Source organism: Leopardus geoffroyi, chromosome A1 (genome assembly GCF_018350155.1).
Source record: "Leopardus geoffroyi isolate Oge1 chromosome A1, O.geoffroyi_Oge1_pat1.0, whole genome shotgun sequence".
Lineage (NCBI taxonomy): Eukaryota > Metazoa > Chordata > Mammalia > Carnivora > Felidae > Leopardus > Leopardus geoffroyi.
In genome coordinates, this window is record NC_059326.1 from 75,463,750 (window position 1) to 75,485,638 (window position 21,889).

Consider the following 21,889-nt stretch of genomic DNA (forward strand, 5'->3'; position numbering starts at 1 on the left):
AAGCATGAGGCAATGTCAAAGATTCCAAGGTAGGAACTTAAAATACTCTGAAACCTTTCAGAGAAAACCTTTAATTGGAACCGAAGGAATTAAGGGTGCCCAGATAGCTCAGTCCGTTAAGCGTCCAACTTTGGTTCTGGTCATGGTCTCACGGTTTGTAGGTTCGAGCCCCTCATCAGGGTCTGTGCTGACAGCTCAGAGCCTAGAGCCTGCTCCTAAGGAGTCTGTGACTCCCTCTCTCTGCCCCTCCCCCGCTCAGGTTCTGTCTTTCTCTGCCTCAAAAATAAACATTAAAAAAGATTTTTTAAAAAAGAACTGAAGGAATTAAAAAGGCCTTAATGGAATAAATGGCATTGGTACTTGGTTTCTAAAGGAAAGGAGAAGGAATGAAAATTGAGAGATAGGTATTTCAGGTTGTATCAACAATGCGGACAAATTACATAAATTCACACAAAATGCTTACTGATTACATAGCAAGTAAAATTCTCTATTCTTGGGACTGGGAAAATTGCTTCTAGGAAAACGGAGGAGAAAAGAAAGGAGATGAAGGAGAAAGCCATATCCTCCTGAAGCTTAAATAGGGAGAAGGGACCAAAATAACAACAACAAAAGCAAAAACAAGAAACCAATAATTGATACGGGTAAAAAACGTAAAGTAAGTGTTTTACAAAGCATAAGAAAGTGAAGGAAGGTTCAGAATGATGGATGATATAAAATGATCATAGGTAAGGTAGCACTTGAGTATTTGAAGGAAAAGGAGAGAGGTCATGGAACTCTCTGGAGAAGAATGTCCAACCAGAGAGCAAAGCTCAAGCAAGAGTTTGAGAGCAGGAGATAACGTGGGATGAAGAGAGAACCGAGTAGGACGGGAGCAAGGGGAGGGGGGGGGGGTGGCAAGGAAGGAAAAGAGTGAATGCTTCAATCAGGTAAGTCTTCTCAGTCTGTGGCATGGACTTTGGCTTTGTCTCCAAATAGGAAAGTTCTTGAAGTTTCCCTGAGCAGAGAAATGACACGATGTGATCCGGTTCATAAATAAATGCTCAGTCCAGAGCAACAACAGTGGAAGCTGAATAGCCAGTGAGGAAACCATCCGGATGCTTCCACAGGTAGCAGCCAATGAAGATGCTGTCCTGGTGTTTCCATGGCAGCAGCCAATGAGAAAGCTTCTGCGGTGTTTCCACTGTGATCGCCCAATGACAATGCGGCCCTGTTGTTTCTAATGAGAGAAGTGAGGGCTCAGATTACCGGATATGTCACAGACGTGGAACACGCCGGCCGGATTTGCTCATGGATCACAAGTGAAAGAAGGAGAAAACTCAGGGATGCATTCAAAGCAGAGAACCATAGAATGGCAAGAATCGTGGGACATGTAAATGATACCATGAAGGGAGTGAGTGATGGACCAGAGCAAGAATAATAAGTAAAGTTCTCTCTGCAAAGTGGGTGACTTTTACAATGTAGGTGTGAAAAGATTGGGGTTAGATTCTATAAGCCATGGGGAACCATGTTTTATATGACAGAATATATAAAAATAATAAGTTAAATAACAAGATAGTGATATGATATAAATTGCCTCATCTTTTTTGGACTCAAAGTGGGCAATTTTGATTTAATCACACTGCTTTCTTCATACGGATCTCTATAAATCCTGCTCTCATTTTATGCACCACCTCCAGCCCCCGCCTGCTTTCTCCCCGTCCCCCTCAAAACTCCCAGGAAAATTACTCTTTTCTAAAACTTGGAGAGGTCATGATTGCAACATCCTTTCTCTTTCTCTGTCCCTCCTTCCTTCCTTTCTGTAGAGTATTCCGTGTGAGGGAGTGTAAAGGGGCATGGGTGTTCTCATACGTCGATTTCGAGAACACTAAAATGTATGATTTTTGTGGGTGATAAACTGACATGATTCATCAGGAATTAAAATACACATACGCTTTGAATCAGAAAGCTTAGTTTATAAACGTGTCTTATAGAAATCGGCACAATTTTATATGAGTATACAAAAGAATTATTATGCAGTATTATTTTTAATAACCAATAAAGTGAAACATGGAGATGCTTGAAACTGGAGTGTTACTGATATTAGTAAAGAGTTAAACAAATGAGGTGAATAGTTAACTACTTAATGAGAAACTTGAGTAGTTAGCCCTACTATAGTGGTAAAAAAAAAAATGTTAGTTGCAAAGATAAGATCGTTTTTGTTAAAATAAAAGACAATTTACAAGTACATATTGTTTTTTCATATATTCATATATGTGACTTTTTTCTGTATAAAATATTGTTTCTTTAATAGAACAGCATGCTCAATTAGAAACAAAGATACAATGCAATTAGGATAACAGTGGATAACAGCCAAAACACATATTTTAAGTAATCTGATAATGCAGAAAATAGAAGTTTAACAATCATCAGATTCATAAATTACTTATTATGAACCAACAAGTTAAAATATTTTTGTCATGTTCAAAGAACTGAATGTGATGTTCTAACGTAAGGATTTAATCCCTTTGTGTATCAGAAGACAGAAAAATGGCTGATACGTTGAAAGAATCTCCCCTGTAATCTTTGCTTGTAGCAAACATTTTTAGACATTGTGTGCACTGCTGATATTAGCTCGAGATAATAAATTATTATAGTGAAAGCAAATGCAGAAGATTTTGCCCAAGGCAAAATACAACATGGTTTCAACAAGAGTTATAGTTCCACAAGGGCCATTGCGGTGAAACTTCATGGTGTTCCAAGAGCTGTTTTTAATGTAATAACAAATATTAAGCACTTACAAAATGCTTACCCTTAATTGGAATGAGTTTTGCCTGAAGATAGAATATAATTTATGTAATGTTATTTTGCTTGTCACAATTAAATAAATACATAGCTTAAATATGTGATGATTAGAAATCGCTTTGAGTGCTTCATAAGGTACATAATTTTAGAGGGGTTTATTAAATATATATAACTGCCATGCTAGTTTTCTTTTATAGAATTTTTATTTCGGAGAAATTTTTAACGTTGACTGATAGTATATAAATAAATATATAAGCAACTCTGTTAAAACAACATTGCCGCTTAGAAATCCAGCCTGGGTTTCCATTTAAAAGGTCTACGTCATCAAAGACCTGGCTTGTCGGACCACATAAAGCCAAAAGCAAATGTTCTCTCTCTTTTTAACAACCTTTTACTTGATTTTCACTCCTTTTTTTTTTTCTGTCCCACATTTAATGTACTTTTGAGAGATAAGAAGATAAAAAGAGAGTTTTCTTGTTTTCAAAGCCCTGTACTGGTGGGGGTTATCTCCTTTTTGGGGGAAGTTACCATTTTTTGTTTACTCGTTTGGGAAAAATTATCTCAGGGAAGCAGTAAGCTTGTGATTCTCATATTCAAAGTCTGTGGTATTTAACACTGTTTATGTACTATCAACCAAATTTGAACCCAGAATAAAGAGGAATTATACATATTTTTTTCCCAAACAAGGCTTAAATGCAAAATATCTAAATTATTTTAAAAAACGGTACCATTGCTGGGAAGTGTGATTCTATGGGCCTTTTGTTCTTCCAGAAGGGACTGGCTAAGATAAAACTTGGGGTTTTCAGTAACAAATCAGCTATGGTGACCTTTGTTCTGATATAAGATACCAGCTAAATGGTTCCATGGGATACATTCTCCTACTGATCTCTCTTAGCTATTGCTTCCAGACTAAAGAATTCAGCAAGAAATCTAATTAGTAAGCAAAGAGTAGCTTTGTGTGCTATACTGAGTTTGTACTAATCTTCATATATATCCAGTTCTTTCCAAATTAACTGCTCTGTATTAGTGGCGTATCACTGAACACTGCTATAAATCTAATAACGTCGATATGTTTAAGAAACTGTTGTTTATGTATGTAGTGTCTTCTGGATGCAGCCTCAATAATTATTTATATATCAGATGAAAAGAGAGTAAGAGGACTTTAAAAAATATTAATAGAAATGTAGGAATAATCAAGTAAAAAGGAGGAAAATAAGAGTTCTGTATCTGGGCTAGATGGGGGATGGGCATTAAGGAGGGCACTTGTTATGATGAGCACTGGGTGTTCTATGTAAGTGATGAATCGCTAAATACTACTCGTGAAACAAATATGATACTATATATTAACTAACCAGAATTTAAATAAAAATCTGAACAGAAAAGAATGACATATCGGCAGAGTTAAGCTATGTCTATAGACATAGTCTTTGCTAGCAATCAACGCAAGTTTAGATTTTGAATAGTAGGGTAGGCCCTTGAATACCTATCTGAGGCTATTTCCCAACAGTATTTTTTTAAAGGAAATGCATCAGGCTAAAATTTAATACAATTGGATTTTAAGGCTCATAAAGGTAATCAGTATTTGTTGAGATTCATTATTTTTATTTACAATTTGAAAATTATGAGGGGAAAGGCTTAATACATTTCAAATGCCAGTATGTCTTTTCATGAACTAAAAGTTTGGCTTCAGATCTTTTTAGGTTTTTTTTTTTTCCTTATTTTCGAACAAGCTGAGTGGAAACATCTTTGTATTTGCTCATGAAACCCCACAGCATTAACTCTCTAGCCTTGAGATTAATTAGGATAATGTCATTACAACATTAACCCAATCAGGATTTTACAATGAGAAATTCTCCTCTCAATTTTCCACACTGTCTATTAAAATTTTTGATAAGTCCTGGGCGCCTGGGTGGCACAGTCGGTTAAGCGTCCGACTTCAGCCAGGTCACGATCTCGCGGTCCGTGAGTTCGAGCCCCGCATCGGGCTCTGGGCTGATGGCTCAGAGCCTGGAGCCTGTTTCTGATTCTGTGTCTCCCTCTCTCTCTGCCCCTCCCCCGTTCATGCTCTGTCTCTCTCTGTCCCAAAAATAAATAAACGTTGAAAAAAAAATTAAAAAAAAAATTTTTGATAAGTCCTATAATAATCTCTCATTAAGTAACTTGATCATTGATTTACAATTTTCATTTACAGGCCACAGTGCATAGTGCCTTAAGTTGTATCCTCAAAGAAGTTGCAATCATAAGAGGGACATAAATCGTTAAGTCATGTTTTGAGCAACAGGCTGGGGTTAATATGTAATATTTCTTTATTGTTTTAATGTTTATTTTTGAGAGAGTTGGGGAGGGGCAGAAAGAGAGGATGACACAGAACCCGAAGCAGGTTCCAGGCTCCCAGCTGTCAGAACAGAGTCCGACTTGGGGCTCGAACTCACTAACAGAGAGATCATGACCTGAGCTGAAGTCAGGCGCTTAACTGAGCCACTCAGACGCCCCTAATATTTCTTAATATTTCCTGAAATGGTAAAGTATTCAATGGCACTCTACTTTGCACGGTTCAAAATGCCTATGAGTCTATGATTTTCTCAGAGTGATATGTACAGTAATCCTTTGTATATTCAATTTAAATATGGGGACATGAAGACATATACATACAATATAAATATGTAAATACATTTATAATCACACATGTAAATATAAAAATCATATATATGCTTATATTGTTTATACATAGGTTACTCCCTTGTCCCACGTAGCACAGCTCTTAAATGATGGCAATGGAATCAAAACTAAAGTCCTTCAAACACTAAAGTAACACTTTCATGTTTTAGGAAACACTTAACAATTGCATAATCTCCTGCATTTTGAATAGTTTATTCTAGTCAGTTGTATTGATTTCACTAAACAAGGAAAAATATATTGGTTTTTGTTCCCCTTGAATCCTTCAAGTTTCTGTTTGTATTCTAGGTCATTTTTCTCATATTTCTCTCCAAAGTAACTTTAAAAAGTATTTTTTCGAGCCCAAGTGGTTATTCTTTCAGAACCCACGCCTGCAATTCATGTTGGCGGATAAAGCAGAGGATAGACAGTCTTTTTCAGTAGGTAACTTTAAGACACTATGGTGTTTATTTCTACAGATGTAAAAACTGAATGAATTGAATGAAGAGGGGTTTGGATTCTTCATTAGTATATCCTTGTTAGCCTGTCCCTGGTGCAGGCAGTGTGTCAAGAACTTGATATTTTCAGAACTTTCCCAGCAATGATCTTTTGTCATTGACTATTATGATTTGAAGGCACCTCACACAGAGAAGACGTGACCTTAAGTGTGGAGAGTCAGAGAGAATGTGGAGATTTTTACTAAATTTCAGACAAGTTGTATGTGTGGGTGTGTGTATGTTTAGTGGATGAATGCAAACAGATGGCTGGTGAATACCGTTAGCAAGGAAGGGGGATAGATAGATAGATAAAATAGATTATCTTTTTCCTTTCTTTTCTTTTTAAACAAAATCATCTCACATTTTTATCGAAAAGAAAAAAAAATACATGTTTCAAAAGAGACGGAAAATACGTCCGATGAAGCATAATGCATGACATTTCTTCGTTTGCTGAGAGAGATAGGTATCTAAGGATATAAATTCTGGGGGAAGATGTCTCTTTTCTGTTGTGCTAGTGCAATGGGGAAAGAACAGAATCCTGATAGTGACATCATGTTATTTCCACGTGACTCTTCCTTTGGCAAACCCCGCCTTTCAAAACCTAGGCACCAGGGTGACAGAGCAGGCTGCTGGCATGAAGGTGACCTAGGTTCTGGAGGAATTTCAAGGCTCCGTTTCATGGGCAACTGGAGACTAGGAAGATTGCCGTGTTAACGTAATTGATATTCAAGGGAGTAGGTATATTCATGGCTTTTAGAAGGGTATTACTTGCTGTTAGGCTGGGGGAGAATTCAACCTGAGAGCACAATGTTGTCATCAGGAAGTGCAGTCAGCCTTGATCTAAATGAGATCCCAAACAACCGAGATTCCTAAAGCCAATGCATATGTTCTTGTCGTATATATTTTTTGAATAATATATTTTGCGTTTCAACACTCTCTGCAGACATCACATGCATGCTGCATACATTGATTCCGATTTTCCTGGCTGATTATTTCTCCTCTTGGTGGTAAGTCAGACACTCAGGGAGATATTTGTTTTTCACATGAGGCTATAGCATATTGAAATGACCAAGATCATCAAGCCACATCCAGAACAAATCAACAGTAAATAGAGGCTTTGGCAGTACAGATGAAATGTGGGAAAGATCAGTTTGTACTCCTTTCTAATCTTATATTCTCAAACCATCCTTCTCTGTGCCTGGCACGGTATCCCGCTCAGGATTAAGGTTAAATAAATATATTTTAAAGTGATTGAACAGGTATTCAATAAATTCATATAGGATGAAGGAATGAATGAATACATGAAGAAATCTTTCCTTCTGTGTGCATCCAATCCTGGAAATGAATATTTTGCTGCATAAGAAACGAAAAGAGACAGACACGAGGAACATTCTGTGGGAAAGATTTTACCAGAGCTGGGATGGCTTCATAGGTAAGAGGTATGGAACAGGACAATTTCCCTTTGGGTCATTCAACTTGTATTCCGTGCCATACAGATCAGATTACAAAATAAGAAATTATCAATGTATCTGTTGTTATGTTGATAAATAAGATCAAAATATGCCTTCAGAAATAGTCTAATAAATATTCTTACCAATGACTTTTAAGAAATAGTTGATAGTTGGTCAGAAAAATAAAGGTATTATTGTCTGACACCTGAGAAAAATAAATCTATAAACACAATACTTCAAAAGACCTTTAGAAATTAGAAATATTCTCTTGAAGAATTAAAGACAGTACTAGAAAACATTAGAAAAAAAGGAAGTGCGCTACATTGAGAATGGAAAAAGATGTCCCCACCGACAGTCAAACAGAGAAAATGGTCAGCAAGAAATATAAGGACCTTATGTCATACAGTTTTCTGAGTCGCTAAACTACTCCATCTATGGAAACTAAACAAATGCAAATAATAGCGATAATAGAAAATGGAATATGGGATGAAAGTAACCAATGATACTTATTATTCTCTGCTTGGGTAGGGAATTTTCTGTCCTTATTAGAGAGACATTGCAGAGGGTCACTGAGGGGTGGGGGAGGCTCTGAGGCCGTGTCCTTCCCTCAACCCCCAGCTCCAACCCTTAATTACGTCATCTTGGCTCTGTTTACAATTTCTATGCCTCAGTTTTCCCTTATAGACAGTAGAACTACATTATCACTTATGATACATCATCAAAATGAAATATTTATGATTTATCCCCAATAATAAAAATGTGTAGCCTTGTGACCATGTTCAATGCATAATTTTTACCATTTTGAGAACATCTGGGAAGACATTGATTATGGAAACAACGGCTTTTCGGAAACACAGTAACTAGGATTAGACTTAAGAAAAATTACACTGTGAGTTTATATTGAAGAATTGCAAATATTTAACTCTGAAACCAGCCATTAAAATAAGGTGATTCTTTGTTCATGAGTATAATATATGATCAAGGTAGTAGTTTCTTTTCTCCATATCTACACTAGAACAAACAACAAATAATCTTAAATATTAATTGAGGCAAACTGGTGTTGGACACACAAAGAGTATCTTGATTACATGTTGGTAGACATTATATCAACTTTGCGTTAAATGTTTAGAATATTTGTAATTATGGAAATTATATTCTACATTTCTAAGAATAAGAGAGCAATAGTCATATTTTTAAATTTTTTAAAATGTTTTATTTATTTTTAACACAGAGACAGAGCACGAGTGGGGATGGGGCAGAGAGAGAGGGAGACACAGAATCCAAAGCAGGCTCCAGGCTCTGAGCTGTCAGCACAGAGCCCGACGCGGGGCTCGAACTCATGAACTGTGAGGTCATGTCCTGGGCCAAAGTCAGAAGCTCAACTGACTGAACCACCCAGGCGCCCCAGCAACAGTCATATTAATAAAAATGTCTAACACTTATATAGCAATTACTATAAGCCATAGACTCTTCTAAGCTCCTTACTTATATTGTCTGAAAAACAAGAGATACATCCAAATGTTATCTCTATAAACTCATAACTCAGTTCGTGGGTTGTAGTTCTCAGCGTTCTTCAGACTTAGTACAGTTCAAGGGAAATTGGAGAGAATTAAATACGGCTTACAGAAAAAGCACGAATATGCTTTCAGGTATGCACGTGCAACAGGACAAGAGAAGGAAATTCAAGACTCAGTGAAAATCAACAGTCTAAAGTAGCCAGCATTGCTGCGGATTATATGGCCGGAGAACCCAAATCTCTCCTTTCAAGTCAAGTCCTGGGGTAATTCGCAAGGCTTCCTTCAAAGACTAATTCATTTAACACGGAACAGTACGGTTCAGAGCTGAAGTAATAGTTAACATATTGCTTAACTCTAGCTTGGACTGTTCTTAACACTCATATCCTCTTTATTAAAGGATTGCTAGAAAGTCTGAAGCAAATACATATTTTAAGAGGTTTTGTTTTTTCCTAAACTTGGGACTGGGGGAGGGTCCAATGTTAAAAACAATTGCGAGAGAGATTTAGTTTATATAACATAGCATTGTGTTGGGAACTAAGCTTTTTTTTTTTTTTTTTTTTTATAACTGTGATAGTGGGTGCTCTGGCTCCAAGCTTCAAATTTAAAGATCCAAGATTCCTGAAACTCAGAAAATCTCTATGAGTGAAAGTCAACTTCCTCTTTACGTCTTCCCCGGGCACACGTATTTCATGTTGTGGCTGTCATTGACCAAAATGACAGACATCAGATGAATTACTCCTTTTCTGAGAAGCACAATGCTTTTTATACTAATTATGATGTTTGGAATGGAATCAGAAAAGGCTGGGAGTGTAAAGAAAAGGGAAAAAAATGTTGCTATTAGAGTGTAGAGGGCAACAGGCCATCCTTGCCTCTGTATTTTGGGGCACAGATTGATCATTAAACACTTTTTAGTACCTCTTGACTATAGACATTTTATATCCCGGATTGAGAAACCTCATAATGAACGAAAGAAAAGGAGGGGAGAGGCCGGCAAGGAAGGGGATGGGGAGGAGGAAGGGGAAGGGAGGGGAGAGGTAGGGGAGGGAGGAGAGGGAGAGAGGAAGACTAGAAGAAAACAACAGGTTGAGGCAAGAATTCACCTAATGGATTTAACAAGCATAACATAGAATTTGTTTCTAGCCATATGCCATATTTGGGGAAACTCATTCTGAAATAATTTCAGTGTTTTTTGGTGTCTTCCTTTCATTAATTCACAACCATCTGTCACTCCATAGAAGTGTGATGCACATTCCCTAATGAATGCCTCAGAGCAATGCTGATCATTCTGTACATTATTTTTATCAGTTGGATGTCTGAAGTGGGATCATAATTCTCATCATCATCTTGTTTTTTTGACCCGTAGACGGATTCTTGAGTCTAATGTTTCAATTCCCATAAAAAGAAAATACGACTAAGTTTCTATAGTAAGGATTTGCCCTCAGGCAGCCTCTGGGGCCTTTGGAAGAATGGCCTGTGTTCACCCCCACACCGTGTTCCTCTTTGCTACTCAGTCCCGTTGTGACGAAGGCTTCTGAACCGGTCGCTTTCACATCTGTCATTAATTCCTCCTTTGGCAAACTCAGAATCCGGGAATGACGCTTACCTTCATCCTTGAAAGAGCACTTTTATCATTTGGGCGGAAATATATTTGCATATACTTGTAGCATTTGTTTAATGAAGTAGACTTGAAAAATATCACCTTCCGCAAGTATAACCAAAAAGCTAATAAATCACTGCTGTCACTTCTTAACAAAATATTAGCTTAATAAAGGGCAGAGACCATACTCACTTCAATTTTATCTAATCATAAGCACACCTTTATGGAAAAATAATTTACATATATTGTATTCGATTCCACGTACGGGAAATGTGTATCTTATTTTTCTAATTAACGGCTAGCGTCATGCTTTTAAAAAAAAGAAAAAAAAACTTTTATTTGTATATGAATAACCTTGGGTTCTGGGTAACACGCAGATGCTGTTTCAGCAGGTTTGAGGGTGAAGGACGGGGATTCTCATTTCTAACAAGCTCTTTGGGGCTGCTGGAGCCCCGCGCTCACAGAATTATTTTTAGTAGCAAGGTGTTAGAACGCCCCAATGCATTATTACCCTTTTGAAGCTTCTCTTTTTCACAGTTATCCTTAAATCCCCACAATTTATTCAGGCAAAAGGGGCTTGCTTGTAATGATGGGCAGAGAGCCAGCTGGGAACTTTAGTTATGCTGACAACTGGACGGCTGCCTTGTCCCCTTGAGTCCCTGATGTTCCTCTTCGAAGGGACCCTCTGTGGCCCCTGGGCAGTTCCATGGTGCAACGGCACTCATTCTCCGGCTGCAGCACACACTTTTCTCACCTCACACACACGCATACTCACTCTTCTCCAGCACAAAGCACAGTTCCAGGGCAATTGCTTGGAAAGGGGCTTTCAGCCGTGGCCAAAGACTTTCTCAGAATTGCCCATACTTCCTCCCTGACTTACACGTCCACCAAAACGCTTAGTTTCTTCCCTGATCCCAGGTCTCCAGTACAGAGCGAATGTCAGATAACAACAGCAGCAATGACAAGACCAGCATCTTTAAGGGTTGTGCACCTGCTCCGAGGAGCTGACGAGTCAGGCGTGTTTGGCTCCAGCTTCCTACTGGGTCACTAGGAACCTAATGGCCCGAGTTTGTATCACAAACACCATTCCAGCGACCTTTTCATCTGGACGGAAGATGAATTTTTCCTCTGTTGAAAAAATGAGAGGGGTGCTTGGGTGGCTCAGTCGGTTAAGGGTCTGACCTTAGCCCAGGTGATAACCTCACAGCTCTTGGGTTCGAGCCCCGTGTCGGGCTCTGTGCTGACAGCTCAGAGCCTAGAGTCTGCCTTGGATTCTGTGTCTCCTTCTCTCTCTGCCCCTCCCCTGTTTGTGCTCTCTCTCTCTCTCTCTCTCTCAAAAATTAATAAAAATTTTGAAAAAAATGAGAGAAAAAACATATCCCTGCTACTATTTCTGAATCTTGAACTACCGTATGTGCGATTGATTGATAATTTAAGTTGTATTCACATCACCGTTGCTATGTTGGTGCTTATGAAGGGTTATGGCAAATTGACAGAGTAAAAACATCAATAAATAGACATTGTGGTTTTATTCTGTCGTACCAATTATTAAGCTGGAAAGGTTATTTCCCCAAATATTTCCCCAGTGAGTTATTAGATCTGATATTGTGTTTATGTATTCTTTCACAATAAGTTGATAGTGAATCTTGAATTACAGAGGTCTTTCATTCATTTGAACCTAATGGGAACATTCAATGGGAAAAACATTCATTTTAGGGAAGAAGGTTTAGCTTAACTGAGGCCATGAGAGAGATTTATAACAAAATAAAATCTTTCAATAATGTATTCATAATGGCTAACATACAGAAGCAAACTCTCATTGGATACCACCATAGACTTCTTTTTACCATCTTTAAAGCATTCAAAATCCTATCCAAAAGTTAAGGAAATCAAAAGTTGTTGAATGTGATGGAAATGCTCTGCCTGGTAGGCATACTTCTTTGCGTTCTTTCAAAAACAAAGAACATGTGAAAAATAGAGGCAGTCTTTACTTTATATCTGTTGATCATTAAATTATTTCATGCTGTAAATAGGAACCTGCCAAAGATTGTAATTGGCTTCAATGGGTACCAGATACTTCCTTTGTTATTATTATTTACACAATTATATTTACAAATTTTTAATAAATGGATTGATTATATCTCACAATGTATTCAACTGGGTTCTCACCAGGTGCACGTGTGCACACAATGCAATTATTGGAGGGAAAATAAAACTCACATTGATGTGAAGGAATCCTTTTACCCTCACTTTCTGAATCAGAATACATAACAATTAATAAAATACAGAGAAGGAAACTACAATACCTTGCAATGTGTAGTGTGTGTAAAAACAACATCAGAATTCGTGATGTGCATAGCGTTTGGATCTTGGACATCTTTTTTATTAGACTGAATGAGAGCTATGCACCAGGAGAGAACATACGTGAACCCCTTCTGCATCACTAACAGAGCCACAGGAGCCTGAGAGGAGAGGTCTGCAGCTGCGATCATTTCCAGCACTTTCTACAGTTCACAGACTTAGGCACGTACTAAAGATGGGATAAAAGGGTTCTGACATGAGTCATTCCCTCTGACCATTAATCTGCTTGTTTAGTCATGAAGAATTTGGTATTTACTACTGGTTTTTCATATACCTCCTCTTAATTCCTTACAAACATAGAGGAAAACGTCAAGTGACTACAAAAGGACTACTTTATTTTTTATATTGTATGAGAGGAATTTGGCCAAGTTCAACTATTGAACCCTCATGGGCTGTGCTTTGAGCAGCAGTTTACATTTAAGCACAGGTTTACTGAGTACCATCAGGTATGACAAATTTGTGTGAATGGCTCAGTCTTACGTCTTTGAATTCTGACGACTTTTCTCCCAAATGGCCTAGAAGTACTTCTATTTGTGTTCTCTTATTATCCTCCCCCTCCTCCTCCTCTCCCTCCTCCTCTCCCCTCCTCCTCCTCTCCCCTCCTCCTCCTCTACCTTCCTCTTTTGGTACACAGAGTCTATGAGATGGGTTAAGAATTTTCCATCCATGTTTTGTAGGTGATAGATGTAGTAAGAGACGCGTCTCGTGAACGGAGGTGACCTGATGTTTTCATTTTAAAGTGTAAAACTTCCAAGGGCAAGAAAAGTACGGAAATATTCAGGATCTAGGCAGAAATGTAACACCGCAGTTTGAGAAGTCATCGGGTGGCAAATGAAAATTATGGAAAGACCGGTAATTCGTGGAAAATCATAAACTTGAAGCTTTACGAATTTTGATTCAATGAAGTAGAACACAGGAAGCCCCAGCAGAGCCTTAATGAACATGGAAGGGTGGAGCCCAAGTGTTACAGAAACACCAAAGAAAATGGTTTTGCTTTGCTTTGGCTGTAAGAGGAAGTCAGGCAGCCACAGACTAGGTAGAGAAAGGTTTATGATTTTACGTGGTTTCATTTTCCTCTTCCTTACTTTCCTTCTAAAGGATATTGGGTCCCAAAGTTGGTCTCTCAGAGAGGTCACACAATTGAAAGGGGAAAATGAAAAGGGAAAGAGTGAAGGAGCAAATGCAAAAGCAAAGAAAGATGGCAGCACGGGGTAAAGAAACATTTTACACAGAGATATTCAAGCAGATGTTCGTGCGTTGGATTGTAGGCATTGAAACATAATTTTAAAAGACTGCTGCAAACGGGAGGATTAGGGCAAAACTGTGAAGCATACTCCATCATAAATTAAGTGGAATTGATGAAATAACACCGTGCATTAAAGAGATAAACAACTTGGAAGATAATCATGTGCTCTATTCTCGGAGAGTTTCATTTTGGAGAAATAGGTTTCAGAAATGCCCCCGGCTCTGCTGTGATCAGAAATTCCAGGATAAGATTCAGCATATGGAAAACTCTTAGAAACCTGGGCAGGTCACACGATCTTGAAAGTAAAGTCTAAGGGTGGAGGAAACACTAAACCATAACAATTTTTTTATTTTGTTTAAATAAAATAACATTGGGGAGATAACTGGCTAGATAAATAAACATAAGAGATTAGTAAAGAATGAAACATTTTGAAGTTTTTACTTATTTTTTTCACTTAGAGAGGCAGTGAGAAAGAGGGAACATGTCCAAGTTGGGTAGGGGCAGAGGGAGAGAGAGAGAGGGAACTCCACGCGGGCTCCGCACCACCAGCCCAAAGCCCAGAGCCCAACACAGGGTGCGAACTCAGGAACCCATGAGATCATGACCTGAGCAGGTAGGACACTTAACCAACTGAGCCACCAGGAGCCCCAATTGTGAGAGGAAAAGTACCATCAAAAGAAAGCACATTACGAAATGCAATGACTTAAGGTGAATCAGATCTGAAAACAAGTTCTCATCATAACTGGGATACATCCGTGGGGAATTTTCTGGAAGCTAAATGAAAGGCTTCGCTCAATACAAAATTTAACACATTTCCACAATACAACTGTGCTGTAATTTATCGAACTGCTCTCCAGTTGGTGGGGGCGGGGGGTGGGGAGGGTCGTGTTCATGTTCATGACTCCATTGGCTCAGGAGCAGGTATAAAATTTAAGATGGGCACGAAAAAACCCTGAGCAATCAAGATAAATAATATTTTAATAAACATTTTAAAAACTCAAAATTGGGGGCGCCTGGATGGCTCAGGCAGTTACGTGACTCTTGGTTTCAGCTCAGGTCATGGTCTTATGGTTTCATGAGTTCCAGCCCAGAGTCCAGCTCTGGGATGACAGTGCGGAGCCTGCCTGGGATTCTCTCTCCTCCTCTCTTTGCCCCTCCCCTACCCGTTCTCTCTCTCTCTCTCTCTCTCTCTCTCTCTGTCTCTCTCCCCCTCTCTTTCTCAAAATAAATAAACCTAAAAAAAGTTCTACTTGGGCAACTGGGTGGCCCAGTCAGTTAAGCGTCTGACTTCCACTCAGGTCATAATCTAGCAGTTCATGAGTTCGAGCCCCATGTAGGACAGCTCAGAGCTTGAAGCCTGCTTTGGATTCTGTGTCTCCCTCTCTCTCTGCACCTTCCCCGCTCATTCTCTCTCTCTCTCTCTCTCTCTCTCTCTCTCTCAAAAATAAATAAAAACATTAAAAATTCTATTTAAAAATTCAAAATTAATGAAAAATGTCCACTATGAACAAAATACAAAAATGTTAAACAAACACAGGTCAGTCTGACTCTCACTTTGTTAAATATTACCCCTCTGGGGTGTATCTGAGGAGTGCAGTTGATCTCGCTTAGTTTGTTTGCTTGCTTTTGTTTTTGCTTTTTTTTTTAATTTTTTTTTTAACTTTTTAATTTTTTTTAATGGAAGAGCAAACTGAAATTGTGCTCCATGAATGGTATTGACAGGAAAGACTGTTAACTTCTTATGTTTGATTTTTGAAAGCACCAAAAATGTCCAGTGGTAGATAAAAAAAAAAAAAACAAAACAAAACAGAACAACGATGCGATATCCCTACATAGATAAGAAAACAATTTCATTCCGGTATGTTCATTTTAAATAGTCATGTAATTGATGTGTAAATGAGGTTTATGGAAAATAAAATTCTGCTGTTTTCATAATCCTCATGGTTCCAGATAGAGTCCTTTGGGGTACATCGTTGGGTTTTATTGAAGATCACGTGAATCATTGGTCGTAGAAGTTGGAATATCATCAAATATAAAGGTACTAGAAAATTAAAACTAAAGATATAAGGTAATAATCCCAGCACGGGTGCATGGACCCAACGAGCACCAAATATTACATAAGACATATGGTGGGTACTTTCTCTTCATTAGTGTTAATGCATTATTATCAGGTTTCTCCTCCTAGAACAAAGATCAGTAAAATAATCTTGCAGCTCAGACTAATGGAACCTCATAAAAAATACAGTAGCCCTGAAGGAAGCAGGGCAACATGGCGAGAGAACAGATAAATATGATTCGAGCGTCATTTTCCTACCATCCCTATGTGACTATAGAATCTTTGGTCCTTGCTGGAGAAAAATCCTAAGTTCAAACACTGAGAATGACCAAAAGCGTCACATCTAGGTTTTTGCTACTCAAATTGTGGTCTCAGGACAACAGAGTCATCATCACTTGTAGCTTCATAGAAATATAGTCCTTCTGGTTGTACCCTGAAACTCCTAAACCAGAATCTGCAGTTTGATATGATTACCCTGGTGACTCTTTGTGGAGAAGGACGATTTTATTATCATCTAGTTGAACCAAACAGCGTTTAAATGGTTCCGTGTTACACACGTCCTGGAAACTAGCACAGAATTGAGTGTATGCACATAGAGGCACGTGTACATGTGGCAAGCATATACCGTTCCATTATTAGAATAATGGGTGCAACTTGTCTTTTTTCCATAATGGATTCCTAAACGATACAAGTAACGGTTGTTCAAGCAATGAGTAACACAAACTTGTCATTTTCATCATCAAAGAAAATTACCACATTTGTTAATAAGATTTACGAAGTTTATGGCTTCTCATTTTTGCCTTAGAGAAATGGAATGCAATATGAAACCGCTGTTAATTTTTTTGTATTTCTGATGGAAACTAATATTAGACCAAAGTTAGATACATAAGAAAAAAGAGAAGTCTAGTCATAGCAAATACAAAGAAAAAACATAGACTTATCTTTATTGTATTTCCCACAGACATGATAAAAGTGGGCATATTCAGCGTTGGTGAGGAAAGATTTAATTGGAGTCGCTGTGAGTGTTATTAATCCAATATTACAACAATGCAAATACTTGCCCATCCACATGAGTTCATTTCAATTGGAACGACCATAATGAGACAGAAGTTGTTCTATTCAACTCAAAAAGAAACAAAAACCAAAATTAGGAGAAAATAGCGATGGTAATGATACTGAAAATATCACTCGCAGGGAAGATGTGTTTCCTTCCAATTGTTGTTAGTCAAACTAGAATAATAGTAAAATGTCTTTACTAAAATAAATCACAGTTTATGTTTCATGTTAATCACTGAATTATAGAACAATTTACATTGTAACGTGATGTGATTTTTTTTTCCAAGTTACTATAATTGATTAATGGCAAGCATATACAAACACCATTTGCCACTTGTGTATAGATTATGTGAGAGTCAAATACGGCAACAATTAGGTTATTGACTAGATGATTAAAGGAAACCTCAACCATCCAGCGGTTTTAGTTGACAAGACAGATCTGTAACTGAACTAAGCACAAGATGAACACAGTTAATTCAACTATTCAAAAACAATTATTGATTTACTTTTGATGTCAAGCAGCGGAGTAAGTACTGGGTCTGAAAGATTAGTCAGGATCTACTTGAAGGAATTCACAGTCCCTCACCTATTGGTCATGACATTCTGTGCCTCAGCAACAGATTTCTTACCACCAGTATCGCTTTTAAGTAAATTTTATTCGAGTTAATTTACTGAAGATGTAAACTCAGGAGCCCATAATCGGTGCCAAGGTGAATGAGTATGGAGGGAGGATATTTAATCAATCAATTAGGAGGAACAGAAATCCTTCAAATTGGTTGGACAAGACTCAGAGATAGTAAGGGGAGCTGTACAGTATACGGTGCCCTTTTCAGTTATGGTTTTTAGATTTTTTCAGGTTGGTTTTTAGTGAATTATTTTGATTTGATACTTTGCCTCCCCAGTGTTTTACTGGAGTTCATAAAGAGTGCTCTCTACTAACACAGGCAAACCTTTTATGTACAACTATCTATAAATGTGTACATGTGTATATACCTTTCTTTCATTATTTCATCTTATAGGAAGTGTTTACAGAAGCAAATCATGAAATGTATCTTTCTCCACTCGGTGATGTCCCAACAGTAGAAAATGGATCTTTACTTCAAATTAAAACTAATATAAAATGGAGAATTGTCATGAAATTGCTTTCCATGCTGCCCTGCATTAAGGCATCATTCTTGCCCCGATTTTCCTACAGGTGACTATGCTTTGGGTAATGAAGTTCCACATTTATCACAAAAATATCATTTACATTGTGTCCAGGTGGAATGTAGGCTTTGCTGTCTTGTCACAGCATGGAAAATTATATGATTTCTGCATTTCTGGAAACATGCTTGGAAAAGAATCTTTCAAGAATTGCTGAAGATTGAACATTTTTAGAAAATGACACTTTTCTAATATTTAATTGGAAATCAATGAATGGTTGGCTAGATGAGGTTGAATTAAATATTAAGGCGCAATAGGAGGAAACCACAAATATGCTGATATTACCTATACTTACAATGTTTTTTGGGTTTTTTTGGTCGGCGGGGGGGCGGTGGAGAGAGACAGACTGTGAACGGAGGAGGGGCAGAGAGAGAGAGAGACACAGAATCCGAAGCAGGCTTCAGGCTCTGAGCGGTCAGTACAGACCCCAGTGCAGGGCTCTAATTCATGAACTGCAAGATCATGACCTGGGCCAAAGTCGGATGCTGAACTGACTGAGCCACCCAGGCGCTTACCTCCTGCCCCACAAAATGGTTCTAATCCATTTCACTTCATAGGCAAAATGAACCCTTAACTTGTGTTACATGGAACATTCCAAAGAAATCTCAATCATAGAGGTCAGATACCATACAGGTTAAATTATATATATGTCTCTCTCTCTCTCTCTCTCTCTCTCTCTCTCTATATATATATATATATGTATATATATATAATTATAAATATATTCTGAAATATATAATATATAGTCTGAAATATATATTGTGGGAAATATAAATATATTAAATACATAAATATATCGCATACATAAATTTGCTAAATATACATAATATATTTATATATATGCTTGTTTCATATTTTCAGAATTTCAACTCAACACATGCAAAACAAACTTATTCTAGTGCAAGGCAATCACATACACTTTCTTTAGGGCATCGTATTTATTTTTATGCCCATTGCATAGGATTCTTCTTCCAGTCCACATTGCTACTGGAAATGTTTCAAGGAAGCTGTATTTTCACTTGTTTTGATCCTGCAAGACATCAGGCCTTAGACACTGAAGGCCCAGGCCTGTACTCTGCACAAGACTCACAGTCTAGTGAGGACTGTACAAACCTTCTCTCTAAATTGTAGTGACCCATTTGTCCAGGAATCAGGCATTTGCTCAGAAGAGAGTATGGTGAGCCGCAAAGGGTGAGGCTTGCGATCCGTTTTGTAGGATGTGGCAAGGACTGGATAACTGTAAAACTTTTTGACAATGTGATACTGTTTTAGGAAAGAATTTCCTACAGCCCGACAGCCTTCTCATTTGTAATGTTCAATCTCTTTAAGACCGGGCCCCTTACCAGGTCCCAGTTCTGTGATATCCGAATAAATTTTGTAGCCAACTTGGGAATAGTTCAGCCTTGGTTGATCCCATAGTAGATGGTGTCCATTTATGGTTAAAAATCAATTATTTTGACTCAGTCATTATTGGTTGAAAGTGTGTGATTTATTGTATTTTTTTTAGACCCATAGAATAACTTCTCTTGATTCTACTTAAGTCTCTTCCCAGAGGAAAAGAAATTTAGTAAGAGTTGGAAGTGGACATTGGCCCTGGGTAGAGGCTTCTGTTTTCTAGGATGTTAGTGTTATGCCAGACTCTGCTAACCTGGGTGGTCATTTTTAATGTGGACATTTTTCTAAGGAAGTAGACCGAAACCACTAAACATATTTGCTCCATGAGCTAAACCACAATAAAACAGAGGTCTCCTGTGTATAGCTTTCCTCACTCTTTGAATACAGCTCATTCTTATTTTATTTCCATAAGAAACAAATGCCCTTTAGAAAGTTTTCTTTTGAAGTTTAAATGCAGTTGTGTAAGTGTGTGAATGCATGTGTCTCCAAAAATGCAATTACATGCAAGTATCTGATTAAATGATGAAATGACCATTTCTTCAGGACAGTTAAGTGTCCTCTGAGGGTTTAAGCATGCCAAACCCCCAGACCCCAGCTGGACGATCCGTCATCACCCACCTATTGTAAACGTGAACGCATGAAATGGGAGAAAATCTAGTGTCATAAGTGAGTAATCGTCAGATTCCAAAAAAGATAATGCTGCTCTGGAAATCTATTTGGAAAGAAGGGTTTCATTTTTATGGCTTTTTTCTTCTTCAACCTTAGCTATTCAGCGTCACTTCAGAGACTTTACATGATCTTGTCTTTCCTTTTTCTTCGTTTTTCTTCCTGCCTGGACGTTAGCCTCTGGTCCCCACGAAAAGAGAAAAGGGCCATTCATTTTGAGATCAGGAACCCTCTGAATCACACAGAGAGCTCAGGGAGGTGAAGGGATTCCCCAGGGATCATGACTAGGAGGCTGAAGACTTGATCTCATGCTTAGTCCTGCTCTTGTGTGAGCGGGAGAATATTTCGCTACTCTCCTCCCCGGTTCTGGGTTCTCTTCAGTCTGAAGGAGAGTGTGACTTTCGTGAAACTAGTAAGCTATGCACAGCACCCGTGTCATGATTTCTCTGCATAACTCTGCGAGGTAAATAGAATTCCAAATGTTATCTGGGCATTTTTTGCTCCAGGTTACCTGGGAAATATATTCAGTAATATAATATAATATAATATAATATAATATAATTACTTTTTTATTTCTTCAAGGACAGGTAATATGTTTGAGTTTGACGGATTTCCTTAAAGTGCATGTACGATCTTGGGTACGAAAGTTATATAAAATGTGAATCCAAGATGAATGTCCTACTAACTTTTTTCTGTGAAATTGAAGGAGTGCTCCTTGGCTGCCTATTGTCCTAAATAGAAAGAAACTGGTTACGTTTCTCAGACGGTACACTGAGGAGGTCTGCTGTGAAGCTACACTATGTTGAGCAGGAACAGAGAGAGATGTTCTGAGGGCCCGAATGGATACAGAAATGAGCACAACCGTAAGTAGTGATGAGTCATCACTGTGATTTTAAACCTCAGACGGAAAACTAACCCGAGACCTATATAATACAGATTGCGATCATTGCCTTGCGTACAGTGAAAATGTAGGCTTCCATTTTGTTGAGTACATGTAAATATTACCGTACCTAACTGTAATTAAAATATAGGCTCACAGACAGCTTTTTAAATGACATTTCACTCAATAGTGTCTCGGATGCATGCATCTTTATAAACCCAACGTACACACGTACCGTGCACAAATACAATGTTAAGGACTTAGACATATTTATATCATTTTACTTTAAAATAAATATTGAAAGGGAGATTCAGTGGACCGGAAAACCAAGATCAATTTTAAAATAATTGCACGTCTGCAAAGCAGCAAATCAAGTATTAAAAACCCCCGATTGGTGTATTTTGTCAGAACAAAAAACACAGGTTTCTTCATTGGTTTTCATCTACTGTCGAAGAGTAGGTAATTTGCATCCATCCCTGATGGCAATGACCTAGTCATGTTGTAATTGGTGATTCGGCATGGCATGGA

At 38.0% G+C, this 21,889-nt stretch overlaps 1 long non-coding RNA gene across 1 annotated transcript; it reads left to right on the forward strand.

Annotated features, from left to right (window-relative positions):
• The first annotated feature begins 960 nt into the window (after positions 1–960).
• Positions 961–9,756, forward strand: LOC123596092. The gene is made up of 3 exons (XR_006711535.1): positions 961–1,439; positions 9,034–9,164; positions 9,476–9,756. It is a non-coding gene; the product is annotated as an uncharacterized LOC123596092 (long non-coding RNA).
• The last annotated feature ends 12,133 nt before the right edge of the window (positions 9,757–21,889 follow it).